Here is an 18,295-nt window from a genome sequence, read left to right as displayed (position 1 = left end):
GTCCAAACAATGAAAAGCTTCTTAGAACATTAACTTTGCAGTTCAAAATTGTATTATCTGTTATATATAACACAAAGTACTAAACTGGCCTCTTAAAATACAAGTCAACAAATGTCAGACTTTTGCACCACAGCAACGTAAACAAATTCACCTTTTCCTGTCTTAGGAGGATGCAGCAATACAGAATATATTTAATAACTGACAGAATACACAACTGGCTGTTTCCACAGAACATTTCTGAGTACCTGCTCCTTAATTGCTGACCATATGCTTGAATTTCGCATCTGGAAATAGTGTTTTTGGAAGCTTACCAAGTGTGAAACTTGAACTGCTCACCACACTTTGCTGATGCATCATATAAGAAGAAAAGCCAAAGATACACATGAATTGCTAAGCCCTCTGCAGTCATGAAAACATACTATATCAGCTTATATAGCTGTGAGTAATCTTCTGTGGCTTGCTATAGAAACAGATATTTAAAATTTGTTAAGCTAATTAAACAGGTTGCCAAAGAACTGAATTTATGAAAAAATATCACTTTTATAAAGCTACAGTAAGAACAACTGTACATAATACAAAAAAGGCAGTCTTAACAAAGTTTAAGTTTTATTCTAAGCAATCAACAGTTTCTTCAATAATGATAACAAACATCAAATCCATCAAAAGTATGGGTAGAATTAAGAATGTATCAGGTTTGAACTTTTGATTGGATTTAAGCTGAAAGCCTTTTTTTCCTGCTTAAGGCCAGGGAAACAATTTACAACTCCTTATGCAATAAACTTAGATTGAATAGTGATGATTGGGGCAGGGACTGAACCAGAATAATATTGTTGGTGCACTATATAGTAATATATAAAAAAAACATGCATTTATGCTAAGCAGTCCTGCTAAATGAAGTTGGACTGAATGTCCATAGAAGAGCAAATTAGTTGTGTGTACAGATTCCACCAGGCACACCGAATACGCAGAATGCTGTGGTTTCACTGGGCGTGCATGATAGCATGTTTGGGGTTCAATCCAAATTTAATCCACTTAACAGGAGAGTAGAATGTACAAGTCCTAAAGAAAAGCAAAGTCTATTTTGCAAGCCTTTTGGATGTTGGTGGCTTTTAACCTTCAAAAGAAATCCAGATATATATAGAATGTTGTAACCAGTAAACCACTTAGCTGTTCAGGATGGAGGAGGGGGCAAAAATGGTAGTGCAGAGGCTAAATTTATAATGAACACTTAATGTTTGCATAGCTCAAATAGACAAAATAATAAGTATAATATCATAAAATACATTTCTACTTCTGAACATATGGTTACCCCTTTTTACAGAGCCTATTTCCACAATTCCAGGTGACTGGAACATCAAGGATACTGTCTCGGTCCCCTCCCCAGCCCCAACAAAGCCCCCTTCGGACCCCCGCCACAGGTGCAACTGCCTTTTAGCCCACACCGTCTTTTACCGTTACTAGGTCCAGAGAGCGTGGTCGGGGGCAGCAAGGACAGGAAGTGGGTCTGGGCGGTGGGGGGCTACAACCCAGTCCGACCCTGCACAATTCTGACCATTTTTATGATGCATTATTGTGCATTATTTTTTAACTCAACAAATGAACACAACTGGTCTGAACCAATATGAAGAAATCACCTGGATATACGGACTACTTATTAGGCTCATTTATATTTTGTTTTTTAGCACACTAAAACATGCACCTGTCATTCACACAGCACAGCAAACTCTGGTCAATGCATAATTACTCTTGTGATATGTATTCTTGTCTATACTAGCATCCATTATTTGTTTCAGAGAACTGCTTATCTAAAGGGCTAAAGCAGACAAAATATACAGTAGCTATTAGAATTAATATATGTCCCTTTAAAGTACGTTAGTAACTAGTCACAAAGGTTAATACTTAGCCACTGACTGCAATTTACAGTTTTGTAGGGGGGAAACATGGTTTACCTTTTATTATACTGAACCATCACACTGACATAACAATGTAAATAAATCCAGAAATTTAGAGAATATGCCTTGTGCACAGTGCTGGTCTGAGAATAATTGGTATATATATATATATATATATATATATATATATATATATATATATATATATATATATATATATATATATATATATATATATATATATATATATATAGAGGTATAGGATCCCTTATCTGGAAACCCGATATCCAGAAAGCTCCGAATTACGGAATGGCTGTCTCCCATAGACTACATTTTATCCAAATAATCCAAATTTTTAAAAATAATTTCCTTTTTCTCTGTAATAATAAAACAGTAGCTTGTACTTGATCCCAACTAAGATATAATTAATCCTTATTGGAGGCAAAACCAGCCTATTTAATGTTTAAATGAATTTCTAGTAGACTTAAGGCATGAAGACCCAAATTACGGAAAGATCCGTTATCCGGAAACCCGAGGTCCCTAGCATTCTGGATAACAGGTCCCATACCTGTATATATAAATATTCTGGCTTAGGCCATAGCACCTTTGGTAAAGCAGAGTGTTGCAATAAGAGAAACAGAACTGTTTCATAATAGTGTGGTTCCAGCTGTTCTAAAAATTAGCTTGTATGCACTAGGGTCGATAGCAGGTTTATATAACCTTTCTCTAATACTTGCTTCATGCAGCATCATAGTGTAAGCCAAACCCTTTATCATAAATGTTAACAAAAAACACCAGGGATTTCAGGTGCACAATACAGCAGATTCCGAATTTTTATGAGAATCAGATACATTAGAACACAATGTTTTAGGTGTTAAATTTATACATTTGTGCAGTCTCAGAGAACTTTTTACAATACAGATGGGGAGTAAGATATCATAGGCAAACAGGGCGCAACTTTGCTTGCAAGATTTAATGTCACAGGGTTGCCAAGCAAGCCCTTTCATGCTGAACTCAGCACACACTATTACAAGAGTGTTTCCAAACCTTTTTCAGAAGGGACCCAGCTTTGTGATCCTACATCTGGTTTCAAAAATATTAATACATGAACTGTATTGTTATTGGACTATATCTCATCGTATTAAAGGGGATCATGGTAAGCCACCTGCAGCTGTATATTGTCCCATTTGTGGATCCAGACTAACAGGTTAAAGATATTGACCTTAAAATTAACCTTTTGCATGCTGTAAACAATTATATTCAAGACAATTTAGCTGTTTTTTAAAAATACATTTTGTACTGCAGCTTCTAATTTTAATTGTTATCTAGTTACTAGGATCAAACTGAAATGTCAACTTCCCTTGGTCTCAAACAGGTTTGTCACATCCTGTTCTGCCCAGAAATGCAGGTGACTCCTCAGAAAATCTGGGGTGGTTAACAGGTCTGGCACTAGATGAATAGGAGAGGCTCTGAATATATAAATAATAAAAAATACATATTAAATGTAAAGGTCAGTGAGAGGCAAAAGGGAAAGGCGAATAACCCAAATACCACAAAAATACAAAATAATCAACCGATCAAATGAATAGTGTTGCATGTTTCATCTGTTGTGTTACATTGTATATTTTAATAATATATATTTGCTATATTATATATATTTATTATATTGTATATATTACTTTAAAAAAAACTTGTTGAACTTGATTTGACCAATTTACTGCCCATGTTGAATGCTTTCAGCAACGGAACAGTATTCTGGTTTGTGTGTTTTTATAGCACAGTGGAATTGTAAAGGGGTATTGATGATTCAAACAACACTTTTACAATGGTTACTGCTCAGTAAACATATACAGACAGTGTCGGACTGGGTCTACAACATGAAGGGCCCCCTCACAATCACCAGGGCCCCCCTCCCAATGTACTCACTACACAACCCTCACTCCCGCCACTCAGCAAGCATGTGCATGCCGCAACCCATACTCTTTTCCTCCTTAGTCTGAATTTATTCATGGGGCTGCATAGGCAGGGCTTAAATCTGAAAGTGTCTGTATTTTATCAGCGGTAACAATCATTACATTCATTTGTATGGAATCTCTTATCAGGAAACAAAAAAGATCTGCGTTAAAAAAGGCAATCTACCTTAGAATCCATTATAAGCAAATTATTCTGATTTTTCTCTGTAATAATTAAACAGTACCTTGTACTTAATGCTAATCCATATTGGTGGCAAAATAATACCACAGGGTTGTTTTAAGGTTAAAATGTTTTTTAGCAGACTAAAGGATAATAGATCCTATACCTGTACTTGGTAATAATTACTAAAAAAATACTAAACTAGCCAACAGTATTTAGCTGCTCACCCTTGATAAATAACTATTTCCTATTTGGGCCAAGCTCCTGTAATACAATATTTTAAGCACATAATGAATACTTTGGATGTCTTTTAAATAATAATTTGATTTTGTTTTAATATTGTGATAGTTTCTTAAAGGGATATTGTCATGGGAAACATTTTTTTTTTCAAAATGAATCAGTTAATAGTGCTGCTCCAGCAGAATTCTGCACTGAAATCCATTTCTCAAAAGAGCAAACAGATTTTTTTTTATATTCAATTTTGAAATCTGACATGGGGCTAGACATATTGTCAATTTCCCAGCTGCCCCAAGTCATGTGACTTGTGCTCTGATAAACTTCAATCACTCTTTACTGCTGTACTGCAAGTCAGAGTGATATCACCCCCTCCCTCCCCCCCCCCCAGCAGCCAAACAAAAGAACAATGGAAAGGTAACCAGATAACAGCTCCCTTAACACAAGATAACAGCTGCCTGGTAGATCTAAGAACAGCACTCAATAGTAAAAACCCATGTCCCACTGAGACACATTCAGTTACATTGAGAAGGAAAAACAGCAGCCTGCCAGAAAGCATTTCTCTCCTAAAGTGCAGGCACAAGTCACATGACCAGGGGCAGCTGGGAAATTGACAAAATGTCTAGCCCCATGTCAGATTTCAAAATTGAATATAAAAAAATCTGTTTGCTCTTTTGAGAAATGGATTTCAGTGCAGAATTCTGCTGGAGAAGCATTATTAACTGATTCATTTTGAAAAAAAAAAATTTCCCCATGACAATATCCCTTTAAGAAACATTCCACATCTATGCTTGTCTGATTTACTAGTCTTAAAATACACAATTTCGAAAATTCTAATTACGTGTATATCATCCCTCAGTTTCAAGAGATTGATTTCAATCCTATGTGATAGGATGTTTAAAGCTTAGACATCTAAGGTGGAAGATCCCATTTGCTTAAAAACAGATGTAACTACAAGTCATCATCCACAGTTTAAGCCAAGAGCAGACAAACTTCTGTACTCCAGCTTCTGATAACTACTGTTCCCAGTACTAGCCCCCACCATACATCTAGCTTTAACTGTGCAATAGTTTAACTCATAAACATTGTCTGTCTCTGACCCAAACACTCCTGACAACAAAATCATTTTGCTAGAACATTTTATTCTTTGCTTACTTTTTAAAACCATAATTGTTACCATTCAAGCAAAAAGTCAGGCTGAGGAACAACAGAGATCCACTGGTGCGGTTGCTGAAATATTGTTTTTAACCCTGCTTTGCTGTCTGCTGCCTGCGGAAATTAAATAAAATAAAGTCTTAAATTATGCTTATCATCAAAGACCTATTTTGATCTTTCAAAGGCAACTTGACTTGGTGATGTCAGCTGCTGCAGATGGTAGGAATATCTCTGTATACTGTATAAAGGACAATATAAACTTTCACAGTAAACACTGTATTCATAGGTAGATCTAACTGCTAATTTCTTATACCTTTATAATTATATACATACATACACAAACACGCTCACATACAGAAAGATAAGCCTCTTCCGTAACACTTAATACAAAAAAGTCAATACACATACTATATCAGTTTGTTTTTCTAGATGTTTTCAGCATCCCCCTTGAAACTGGAAGCTGCTGTATAATAATAGCTGGGGGAGGGAAGCAGCATGCTGAACATCTGTTTCATATACCGTACATGCAAATTAATCCTTTTCTGCTTATAAGGACCTGGTTTATTTAGTATAAAAGTACAAATACCTTCTATTATCTACTGTTTAAAGATGGTATCACATATTTTGAGGATATAAAAACACTCTATCAACGCAACATGTTTTGTGTTTGCTTTTAAACATATAACGATATCTAGGATCTTGGTCACTCTTAGTTACAGATGATCTTGCTAGTTCTTACCCCATTTGGACTTTGAAGGTCACAAACTCCTGGCAGAGCATGTATTACACAGGAATCTCTTTCTCAAGTAGGCCAACTGTAGGGCGGGAGAAGGGTTAAACATGCTAACTTTACACATACAGAACAATAACTTGTACTCATTGTATAGGACTATGGCATATGGCAAGCATGTCCAAAGTCAGGCCCGGGGGCCAAATGCGGCCCGTTTTCAAATTTTCACCAGCCCTCAGCCTCCAGCATGAAATTAATAATAATGCGGCCCGCAGCACAGTGCAATCAGGAATCGTCTAGCCGTAGGAGTAATATTTGGGCACATTAGTGAAATGATCTGCCACTTGGTCTATACTGCTGCCTGTGTGCTGAAGGTGTTAGCAATAGACACGTACTGGCACATAGTTATGCTCCGCTCTTGCATACGTCTTTAGGGCTGAAGGTGTCAATAGACGTACTGACGTGTCAGTACTGTAAACTAAAGAAGTATGCGAGAGCGGTGCGTCACTATGTACCAGTAATTTTTATTTTTCCAATGTGGCCCAGAGAAGCCAAAAGGTTTGACACCCCTGCCCTAGCTAATTATAGAACTGCAAGGGAAACTTTAACATGGCAACAGAAAGAGCTCCCCATTCCCAGCTTTAAAGGAGAAGCATACCCTAAAGTTAAAAAACCCCTACCCCTAACTATTGAAGTCTATGGTAAAAAGAACAAACTGAATTAGAGGAAAAGTTTTTTCTCCTAAAAATAAATCTCAACCATACGTTTTCATGTGATAAAATATAATATAATGTTTTCTCATGGAATAAATGTGGCCCATTGTTTTAAGATCAGCACAAAAGAATAGAAAGGGACAAAACAAATACTGCTCTCATTTGCAATACATATGTAAATCACTATAAAATCACTAAAACATTTGGCACTAGCAAACTGCTCAGAACTGGATTTTCTTTCATTATGCAAAAAATGTTTTTGCACAGAACTATTATGCAAAAAATGTTTTTATTGTGAAAACCCCTTTAAAAGAGACTTCTTATGTGCTGATTGTGAGTACATATATTACTATACATTACTATTTATTTACTGGCATAATGATATACAGCAGAGAATTGAACACGCTTACTGAAATGTATTTAAAGGGGTTATTTATTTAAAGGAGAAGGAAAGCTACGGAGGCATTTTATTGGCAATAATTTAGCTGCAATAGTGCAAGCTAGAATGCTATATTTATTCTGTAGAATGTTTTACCATACCTGAGTAAAAATCTCTAGAAACTCTCTGTTTGTTTAGGATAGGGGCTGCAGTATTAATGTGGTGTTACATCACTTCCTGCCTGAGTCTCTCCCTGCACTGGGCTCAGATTACAGTAGAGAAGGGAGGGGGGAGGGGGGAGGAGAGGAGCAAACTGAGCATGCTCTTGCCCAGGGCAATGAGGTTTAAGCTGAAGACAGGAAGTCTGATACAGAAGCCCATGTGTACACAATAGAAGGAAAGAAATGCAGTGTTTCTTTTGACAGGGGACTCAGAGCAACATTACTTTGGGGGTTTACTGGTATATTTATATGGACCTTTCTGATAAGGCTTACTTAGTTTAAACCTTTCCTTCTCCTTTAAAGGGATTGCTCACCTTTAAATGAACTTTTAGTATGTTGTAGAGAGCGATATTCTGAGACAATTTGCAATTGATATTCATATTTTATTATTTGTGGTTTTTGAGTTATTTAGCTTTTTAATCCAAATTACCCTAGCCACATTGCACTGATTTGAATAGGAGACTGAAACATGAATAGGAAAGGTATAAAAATATCAATAACAATAAATGTGTTGCCTTACAGAACATTTGTTTTTAGATGGGGTCAGGGACTCACATTTAAAACCAGGAAAGTCAGAAGAAAATGGCAAATAATTAAAAAACTATACAAAATAAATAATGAATAAATAATTGAAAAGTTGCCTAGAACTGGCCGCTCTATAACATACTAAAAGTTAACTTAATGGTGAACCACCCCATTTATACTTAGTAGAAGAGCCTTTGTTGGAAATTATAGATTCAAGACTAGTTACATGCATTGCTCAGGTCTGATTCTGGCCCATTCTTCTACACAAACTGTCTTCAAATCTTGAAGGTTCTGGGGGCCTCTGCTATGAACTATGATCTTCGGTTCTTTCCATATAGTTTTAATTGTATTCAAGTCAGGTGTTTTTTAAAACTCTCATAAACTCCAATGAACTCGAAATTCGACAAATCTAAATTTATAAGGAATTAAAATTTTTCAAAGTCGGATGAATACTATGTACCCGAAAACGAATTAGATTCCAGTTTTTCTGCGCAAAAAACTCGAATGTCAGTAAGGCTGCAAACAACTTCAAATTGATCCTGGGATGCCTTCCATAGGCTAAAACGGCAATTTGGCAGGTTTTAGGTGGCGAATAATCGAATTTGAGTTCTAAAAGGGCCAGTGTATGATAAATCTCGAAAATCAAATTCAAATTTTTTTAAAAAACTCAAATGGAATTTTAACAATTGCCTAGTCAAATTTGACAGTTTTGGTCATAAAAAACCTTGAAAATTGGAATTCAAAAAATTTAAATTTCACTTTTACCTTTGATAAATCTGCCTCTTAAAGTAAGGTCTGTCAGCATTTGTTTATGTATATTACATTTCGGTGCATTATGATACCTTTAGGTACCTGAAAAGTAATCTGTATGATTCAGCTATAATTGATAGCTGTCAGCCTTCAACTGACATAACCCTGAAAGTACTGAATGCAAACATATTGAAGGCATACGATCTGCAAAGATAACTGGTATTATTTAGAGCTGATTCCTAATCTCTGTTTTAAAGTTGAAATATTCAGGTCGATCCAGGCACTTTTATAGTGCTGTGAATCTCTGTGCAGAAGCATGCCTCTGTTATAAAATACCTTTTACATAGGTAGATTGTCATATATTTTACCCACAATGCAATGTTTTTCCAGAATTCTAGTGTAATTGTGGAAGCACCTTGTGCGGCAAATGAATGGAAACCAGTGTCCCTTTTGCATCTCAAATTTTTTCTCAAGTTGCATCTCAAATTTTTCACTTGATTTGTTTTTTAATGGCATAACTTCTAGATCATGGCATTAATAATGAGATAATAATTGTTCTATTCAATAGGTGTAAGCTGCTGACCAATAAATGCTACCTGTAGCTATGGGTTAATAGACAACTAGCAAACGTGACCAACTTAGCTAAAACTGCAGACCAATTTTAAGTTTGATATTGTCAATTACTGTCCTCAAAGTATTCTCTAAGAAATGAAATATAAAATCATTAAACAACAACCTATCTAGCCATTGTAAGAAAGTTACCAGGAAGGAAGAAGACAGTATTTAAAATATACAAAAAAGTTATATTTCTGCAGGTGGAGTAACAGCCTTGTGTGAAAATAGCCCAACAACAGCAGCGGCATTTCAGGGGCTGCTGTTGCCCGAGGCAGCAGGCCGATGCTGCCCTCCCAATCCATACCTTTAACTTTTAGGGTCAGAGCGGGTCCAGGGGGAGCCGCATCGCTAGTGAATGATATTGTGGCCCTGCCAGTCAGTAATTGTAAAGGATAGTAAGATCTTGAGCCACATCAAAAGGAGTATAGATTCAAAGCAGAGGGTAAATCTTCCCATTTACAAAGCCCTGGTAAAAGCACTTGTAGAATATGGAGTGCAGGTTTGGTCTCCATTGCTGAAAAGGAAAATGAATGAAATAAAGTCCAGGAAACAGTAACTTAGTTAATAAAGGGTATAGAATACCACAGTTATGGAGGTATGCTGGCACAATTGGTATTGTTTACATAGTTACAAGAAAATACAAGGATGTTGATGTTGATTGAGGGACAGGATTACATTCAGGATTACATACAGGATTAAGACATCTAAAACAACTTTCTTACAGGGAGACTGGGGTTTTCATGTACAATACCTGTGACTGTCTCTAGTCCACTAAATATTATTAAATTGAATTCATCACAATTAAAATAAATAAATATATGTGTAATAAGAAATGGGCTCCCGGAGCGGCAAGAAAGAGACAACATAAGTGTAGGTAGCATTTGACTGAGCCAGGAAGCGCAGAGAAAGGAATAGTGGGTGGGGCTAATGTAGCTGCCAACAGTTAGGTGGAAAGATAGCATAAGATTGTCGGTATAGTTCTCCTCCTCCTTTTCTGTTCGGAGGTATTAAATAGCAGTGGAAAGGCATTTTCCCGAGCAGCAGAGGGATCACATCTCCCACCTACCGCCCTCTTTAAGTTCAACATTTATAGGCCCGTTATCAGGTCCGGACTGAGAATTAAAATAGGCCCTGGCATTTCAGGTACACAGAGGCCCAATCAGCCCACACAGAGGCCCAAACAGCCCCCACCAGCCCTCTGGCATTTGCCAGAACCCGCAGATTGCCAGTCCGGGCCTGCCCGTTATGCACACACACTGCACACTTTGCTCGTGCGGGAGCATCAATTTAATGTTGCAGAGGTTTGGAATGCTTGAAGGTGTTGGTAACCCCATGGTGTGGAGTAAGTGTGGAGGAATGGTAAAAAGTCACAGGCTGTTTTTCTCTCAAGTTCCCACTTTTTTACAAGTAGTTGCGTAAGGATGGCTGACATGGTAGGCGGCCACATTAATAGTTCAAGCATTCCCATTGGTTACCTGTTCATCTGTGTCTTAATTAAAGAAAATGTGTTATATTTAACATGCAGCCTTTTCGATTCATCACGTTGTTAGTGTTTTTATTTGAGTGTGTTGGGTGGAAAAAGGGTATAAGCTTCACACTGCACCAGTCATGTGCACAACCACTGTTTAAGAGTATATCAAACCAAACAGCTTGCCAGATCTACAAATGTACAATTTGCCAATACTAAAGATAATTATTATGTATAAAATAATTGTAAAGAAATAGAATCTCTCTCGTTTATCCAATCATGATGTAAAAGAAAGTACAAAATATGAAGCTTAAGTTATTAAATTTCACATTTGTAACACTGGAACAAATTATGTGGTTTGGGTTTCATGTTATTTTTCAGAGTATGGATACCTAAGAAACTGAACCGCAAATCCTGGGCATTTAACAACTGTCAAGTTATTATTTTAGTCAAACTGACTTGCAATATAGCACACAGCACTAATTTATGTCAGCTGAACAAATGCAGAAGGAAGTTCAGATGTTTTAGTAAGCTATACCACTTCTTTTTTATGAGGCAGATTGGCACACATGCCCCACTTAGATTTAGGCAGCTCAGAGTTCATATTATGCACCATGGAGACATAACAATTACAGAAGTTAAGAATATTTCTAGCATATTTTCTTTAAAAAATATGTAATATAATTTCCTTTTTAAATAACTGTTATTCGGTAGTAAAACGGAAACCTATTTGGATGTTGGAAGTAGCTCCACTAATTTTTGAGTGTTAAGGTGGTGAATTCTATAGCAACCTGTCTCCAAATTACAGTACACTGTGCATCCAAGAGTATAAAGAACTGAGAAGAAGAACAGAAGCTTGTTATCTAAAAATATTAACTTTAGCGTGTTATCAACATTTACCTTTCACTTATACATGAATGAAAGAAACAAGCCTTCTGCTGAACACATCACAGCACATTCCATTTAGACAATTTCATTACTGCATAAATGCCTGTACTAAATGAATAATTAGATGTTTGCTACTTTTATTAGTTTAATAGGCCGACCAGTACTTTCTGAGGCTCATAGCACCCACCTTACTGGGTTATATTGGCTGACTTTAATTAAAAAAAAATTCTGTCATGCAGGCAAACATATAGAACTACATATCTCCATGTGGTATGCAAAAGTAGTATGGCTTACCCATATGGATTGCATAGAGTGGGCTGGTAAGCTGAAATACACTATGACCATTAAAGGAGAAGGAAACCCCCTGGGCGAAAAACCCCTCCCCCTCCCCTGTGTTGCCCCCTCCTCCCTCCTCCCCCCTGGCCTACCTGTCCCCCTGGGCAAATGCCCCTAACTTGTTACTCACCCCTCTGCGCAGGTCCTGTCCACGGAGTTCACAGTCGCCATCTTCTCCCATGCGCATCTTCTTCCTGCTTTGACCGGCGTCTACTGCGCATGCGCCGAATGTCACGAAGTGAAATCGGAAAACTTTGTGACATTCGGCGCATGCGCAGTAGATCCGTGCCGGTAACTGTTCCTACTGCGCATGCGCCAGAAGACGCCGTTCAAAGCAGGAAGAAGACGTGCGTGGGAGAATATGGCAACTGTGAACTCCGTGGACAGGACCTGCGCAGAGGGGTTAGTAACAAGTTAGGGGCATTTGCCCAGGGGGACAGGTAGGCCAGGGGGGAGGAGGGAGGGGGGCAACACAGGGGAGGGGGGAGGGGTTTTGCGCCCAGGGGGTTTCCTTCTCTTTTAAGGGATGCCTACATGCCATTTTCCATCTGCCCCTCATGAATGAAGTGCTGCTGAAAGCAATCCGTGCTATATTAATGGGGCATATGCAGGTCTCTATGCTTTGTTTTAGAGGGTACTTTGAACCCTGCCCTGCAGGTAGTATATAACCCTTTATATTCTGAAATAGCACTATGCAGAGTCAAGTTTATTTAATGGTTTTAGTTCACAGTGAGGAGTGTAGCTTCCCCTGAAAATAAATCGTGCTGTGGGTGGGTTCACCCAGTTAGACAAAAGTTACACAAAAGTCATCAGTATAGGAAAAGTTAAGGGGTGCTCAGTGCTCCACCTATTACAAAAAGAATGGAGCACTGCAACGTATCTTGGATTTGTTTAAAAGTTTTGGGCATTTTTTTTTGCTTTACAAACTTGTTCTGAACTTAACAAAATGGTTAAATTCTTCCTATACTATTTTCATTGGGGAACTGAGAATTTCAAAAGCATATTTGGGACATAATAGAGTATATCTAACATGATATAATACACAGCCCTTGGGAAAACATTGAGTAATATGAGATGGTTCTTGAATGACAAAGTGCGGTCAGCTTCACTTAAGGAGTCTGTTTTATATTTCCATAACACTGTTAATGTGCTCCCCTGGCTCGGCTCTAAGAAACAAAATATGAAATCAAAATGGTGTAAATAAATTTACAGTAATGGCAATGCTTTAAAAAGCATATAACAAGAAAACATACTCAAAAATTCTTTCACTTTATAGATCTTTTTTTATATGGTAAGGCTTATTGTTTAGATATACAACTTTATATTCAAATACATAAAAATAGTAAAAAGTATTGTTATTTAGATAACATAATGACTATAATTGCCTGCAGCTAAACAGATTATTACTCATATTTTGTACATTAAATGCTGAACATTATGTTAAAGACATTTACAAGGTCATGTCCAGAGCAGAAAAATACAATAATATATTAGTGAGTGTAATAGTTTCCTTTGAAAAAAAATAAAGTGCAAAAGTCAGTAAAGCAATAGGTTTGAAAAAACTATTTCACAAAGCCTTGTCTTTTGTTTGTTCTAGTTATTTTAAATTAATTAGAATACAGTTTTATTTTTTTTAAAAAAAGGTATTTGCCAGGAACAAGGGGTAGGCAGATGAGATATGTGCATAGGATAGAATGGTGGATGTTAAGACCTTAGAAAAATACCTCAGCTGCCTTCTATAATTCCAGCCCTGTGCATCAGCATGCAGAAAAATGGCAAGTGGTGTGTGTGGGTGGTTGTTGGTGGTGGCATGAGTTGATGAGGTGGAGTTGATTACATAAGCCAAGGAGCCAAGCAGATCAGGGCAGGGAGCTTGCTTGGCATAATGTCAAACTACACATCTGAATTGCAGGTAGTAGTATTCAAAAAAAAGGTCCAATCAGCAATTCAATCAGACGGCACTCCGGATAAAAATAGAAAAAGTTTATTGCAACAATAAGGGTTAAAAACATCGCCTTACGCATTTCAGGAAAATCTCCCTTAATCATAGGCATAAGTATAGGCATCAGGAGTATTCAAAAATACCTTTAATGTGCATTTGACTTAACAGTCCCATGACAGATCTACTTGCACCCTGAACAGTATAAATACTGACTAAGATGCAAAGCCAAAATAAGAATTAGGTACAGTTATGTTGCAATTCACCACATGCAAATGGGTTGATTCTTTTTTTCAGAAGGTGCAACCTTTTTATTTCTTTTATATGATATTCCAAGCAAGTTTTTATAGCCTAATACTGTATTGACTAGAGACAATCTATGATTATGTCCAACTTTCCCCATTTAGTTGTTACATACTTATGAAATTGGGACCCAGAATAAAGATTATCTCAGCTGCAGATTTGGCATTATCTGAATAGACAGAGAGCTCTAGTACTGCTATTCACTAGTACACTGAGAGTGGGGAAAAATACACCATTGAGGCTGCACTCTCACATCCCCCAGACCACTGAATGTGGTGGGGGAGTCAGGATTCTCCTCTCCTCTCACTGTTGGGAATTCCTTTTCATTCACCATTCTCATTCAACGCTTTTAAGATGCATGCCCTTTGGATCTTCCATTCTCTCTCTCTCTGTACAGGTGGCAGCCTCTTCCTCCTCTGCTACCTTCCTTTCTGACTTTAAATCCTGGCTTTCTTTTTTCCTCTGTACTGACAGCGCTGTAATCATACTTGGCAATTTTAACTGCCATATCAACTTTGTCCCTCCCGTTTTCTCCACCTAACTTCCTCTTTTGAACTCCAAAGGATGCCCACTTTCTACATCTAGTCTAAAAATCTGACTCTTTTTGATTTTAATAGTGACCACCTACATTTTCTATCTCACACTCTCCTTCCCCTACTGTCCTAATTTGGAATACATGTGACAGAGACCTCTCAGCATTAGCGCACTCTTTCAGGACCAATCTCTACTCCTTTAGGGAGATGTCTAATTCTGATACCCTGGTAAGTGATTTTAATCATATACTATACTCCACCATTAGTTCATTTACAGCCTTACAGGCTAATGCACAATACCTACACCTCTGGCTCAAAAACAAATCAAATTCTTATGCTCCTGTACAAGATCTGCAGAACATATTTGAAGGAAATCCCATATGCAACCATATTTAATCCATTATAAATGTACAGTGTTCTCCCATATTACTTACTTTATAAACACTGGTCCATACCTGTTGGACTGCTGCAATCTGGTTTCCAGCCTGCACAATCTACTGAAACTACATTGCTCAGAATCACAAATGATTTTCAGGATGCCACAGGTCATTTCTCTATCCTAATCCTCCTTGACCTATCATCTGCAGTTGATACAGATGACCATTCCTTTGCCTATCATCTGCATTTGATACAGGGGACCACTATCTCCAAATTCTGTATTTGCTTGGTATCCATAATCAGGCTGCAGCTTTGCTCTCTTCTAATCATCTTCGATCATTCGCCATCTCTTATGCTAACAAAACCTCATCTCCACTTTCATTTAATGTAGTGGTGCCACAAGGCTCTGTACTTGTGGTTCCTTGAGTACAATCTGTTTTTGGGAGATCTGACCAGCTTATTTAATCACATCTCTTACTGCCTCCCAACAATCTCCACTTTGGATGAACCTCAAACTGAACCAAACAAAAACTAAACTAATCTTCCTTCCACCTAAGCCTGGTCCTACTCCCCCATTTACTATCTCTATTGATAACATGCTTTTAACCTTGTCAGTGAAGCACTTTGTCTAGTGTAATCTTTGACTCCTCTCTTTCCTTCTCTGACCATATTAATAACAATATTGCCAAAATGTCTTTCTTTTAGCAGCAACATCTTAGACGCTCATACATGCTCTCATCTTGTCCCAACTAGACTGCTGCAACTTGTTTCTAACTAACATCTCCCCACTACAGTTTGTATTAAATACTGCTGCTAGAATTCTCCTCTCTCATCCAAGAGGGTACAGGCCCCTCCCCTCCTCCTTATCATGGCTTCCAATATGACAAAGAATAATTTACAAACTTCTCATCATAATCTTCAAAGTTCTTCATTCCTCTGCACCTCACTACATCTCTTCTCTTGTTTCTCCATACATTCCTGGTGGACTCCTCCGCTCCTCTCAGAGCAATTGCTAGGTTGCACTCCCCACTTCTTTTGCTGTGTCCTACCTTAAAATGTTCTGCCACGATGTCCCTTACATTTGGAATTCAATGCAACCCCTGAATTCCTCAGGAGAGAATCCTCCCTCACTCTCTGTAGAAATAAACTCAAAGACTTCTTGGAGTACTCGCATACCACCTGAACTGGGAACTGGCACATATATTGCAGTGTAATATGTAGCACTTAATCTCCTATTTGTGTCTATAGATTACCCAGTCTCTTAGATTGTAAACTTTATGGGGCAGGGACCACTATCCTTTTGTCTCTTTGACATTAATCTTTATTGTAACTGTACATTGTATTTATTATTGTACTTTGTATTTATATGTATTTACTTTTGTAATGATTCCGTTTGTTCTATTTTTTGATCTGCTGTACAGTGCTGTTTTCACAAGTAAGCACTATATAAGTAAAAATATACCTACATACATTTCATCTACTAAAAAGCAATGATTACAATTTTAATTAATGAAACGGCGCCTTTCTTTATTCAGCTGGTGTTAAAACTTGCAGCCACACAAAATTGTGATTGTCTTCCATCTTTCCATAAAATAACACCTTCCTCAGTTCTGAATTTTTCACAAAATAATGACATCTTTATAACACTTTACAAACATATTTCAAGCCAGCAAACTGTCTAAGACACCACACACCTGCTGTGTGTCTGAAAACCTCACTTCGGGAGTTGACATGATACAGTCTGTTCCACAGACAAGCTATTGCTTCGGTTTCAGGTCATGGACATTAAATTCCTCTTAATCCCTGGTCAACAATCTAACACACTCAAGAGGATTTTACAAACAAAATAGACATTCCAGGTTACAATCCTTCCAAAATAAATAAATCATTTTTAGATGGCCACTCCTAGCTTGCTGTTTACAAAGCAAAGTTACCAGTATTTGATTTGTCTTTTTTCTAAAACAACTGAAATATTAACAATTAGTTAATATAATGGTATATGTAATTAATATAGCACAGCAATTTTAAAAGTTAAAACTAAAACCTAGCTGCAAATCAATGCTGTTAAACAAAGATGGGGATTTTATATATCCCTAAAAAAAAAAAACATGTTATGTAAAATCATCCATATGGAAAACCAGTTCTGCATGATTACTGAAGGATGATCACATAGTGCAGTGGTGTCCAAACTTTTTGCAACGAGGGCCAGATTTGTGAGGTGAAAATGTGTGGGGGCCAACCATTCAGCCTGACACGCATACCCACCAATTCCTTCCCCGGGGCCCGGCTCTGGACCAGAACTGGTTGAGGTATATGCCACACAAAGTTAGCGTTTCAGCTGATGTCCTCAAAACATATGCACATGTGGTGACTTAAAGAAAACTTTGTGGCGGGTTGAATTCTCCTTTAAATGAGGTGGCGGTCGCATTACTATTACTTTCTTCACGGAGGCTGGGGGCCAGTATAAATTTTAAAACTGGCCGTATTTGGCCAGTGGGCCAGACTTTGGAGAAGCCTGACATATATATATATATATATATATATATATATATATATATATATATATATATATATATATATATTATATATATATATATATATATATGAATCATATTTTCTTGATGAGGTTCTGTTTGCTACAGAATATTGCCCCTTCAAATAATTGTTTGCCATTCTCTTGTTATAGCACAGGCCTTCTGTACCTATTCCCATGCAATTAGGGGTAGATTTATCAAAGGTCCAGGTCAATTTTCAAGTGAAATATATTTGAATTTCGAGCTATTTTTTGTGTACTTCAACTTGGGAATAGTTCAAATTCTATTTGAATTTGAAAAAAATTAGAAAATTCGAATATCGAAATTTATCATGTACTGTCTCTTTAAAATTCAACCATCTAAAACCTGCCAAAATGCTGTTTTAGCCTATGGGACTCCTATTAGGAGTCAATTGGTGGACCATGAAAAATCTAAGTTTTTCTGGGAAAAACTTTGAATCGAATTTGATCGAATGCGATATTTCTTCGATTTGTATGATTTGAATTACGCCAAATACGGACCTACAGTACTTGATCAAAAACTGACCTATTCGACCAAAAAAAAACTTC

The 18,295-nt window shown here is 37.3% G+C and overlaps 1 protein-coding gene across 7 annotated transcripts in view; it reads right to left on the bottom strand.

The window, feature by feature from the left end:
• The window catches only part of cfap299.L (cilia and flagella associated protein 299 L homeolog), a 230,172-nt gene that overhangs the window by 174,519 nt on the left and 37,358 nt on the right, over nucleotides 1–18,295 (bottom strand).

This window comes from Xenopus laevis, chromosome 1L (genome assembly GCF_017654675.1).
Source record: "Xenopus laevis strain J_2021 chromosome 1L, Xenopus_laevis_v10.1, whole genome shotgun sequence".
Lineage (NCBI taxonomy): Eukaryota > Metazoa > Chordata > Amphibia > Anura > Pipidae > Xenopus > Xenopus laevis.
The sequence above is the reverse complement of the archived record's forward strand: the minus strand, read 5'-3'. Positions and strand labels throughout refer to the sequence as shown.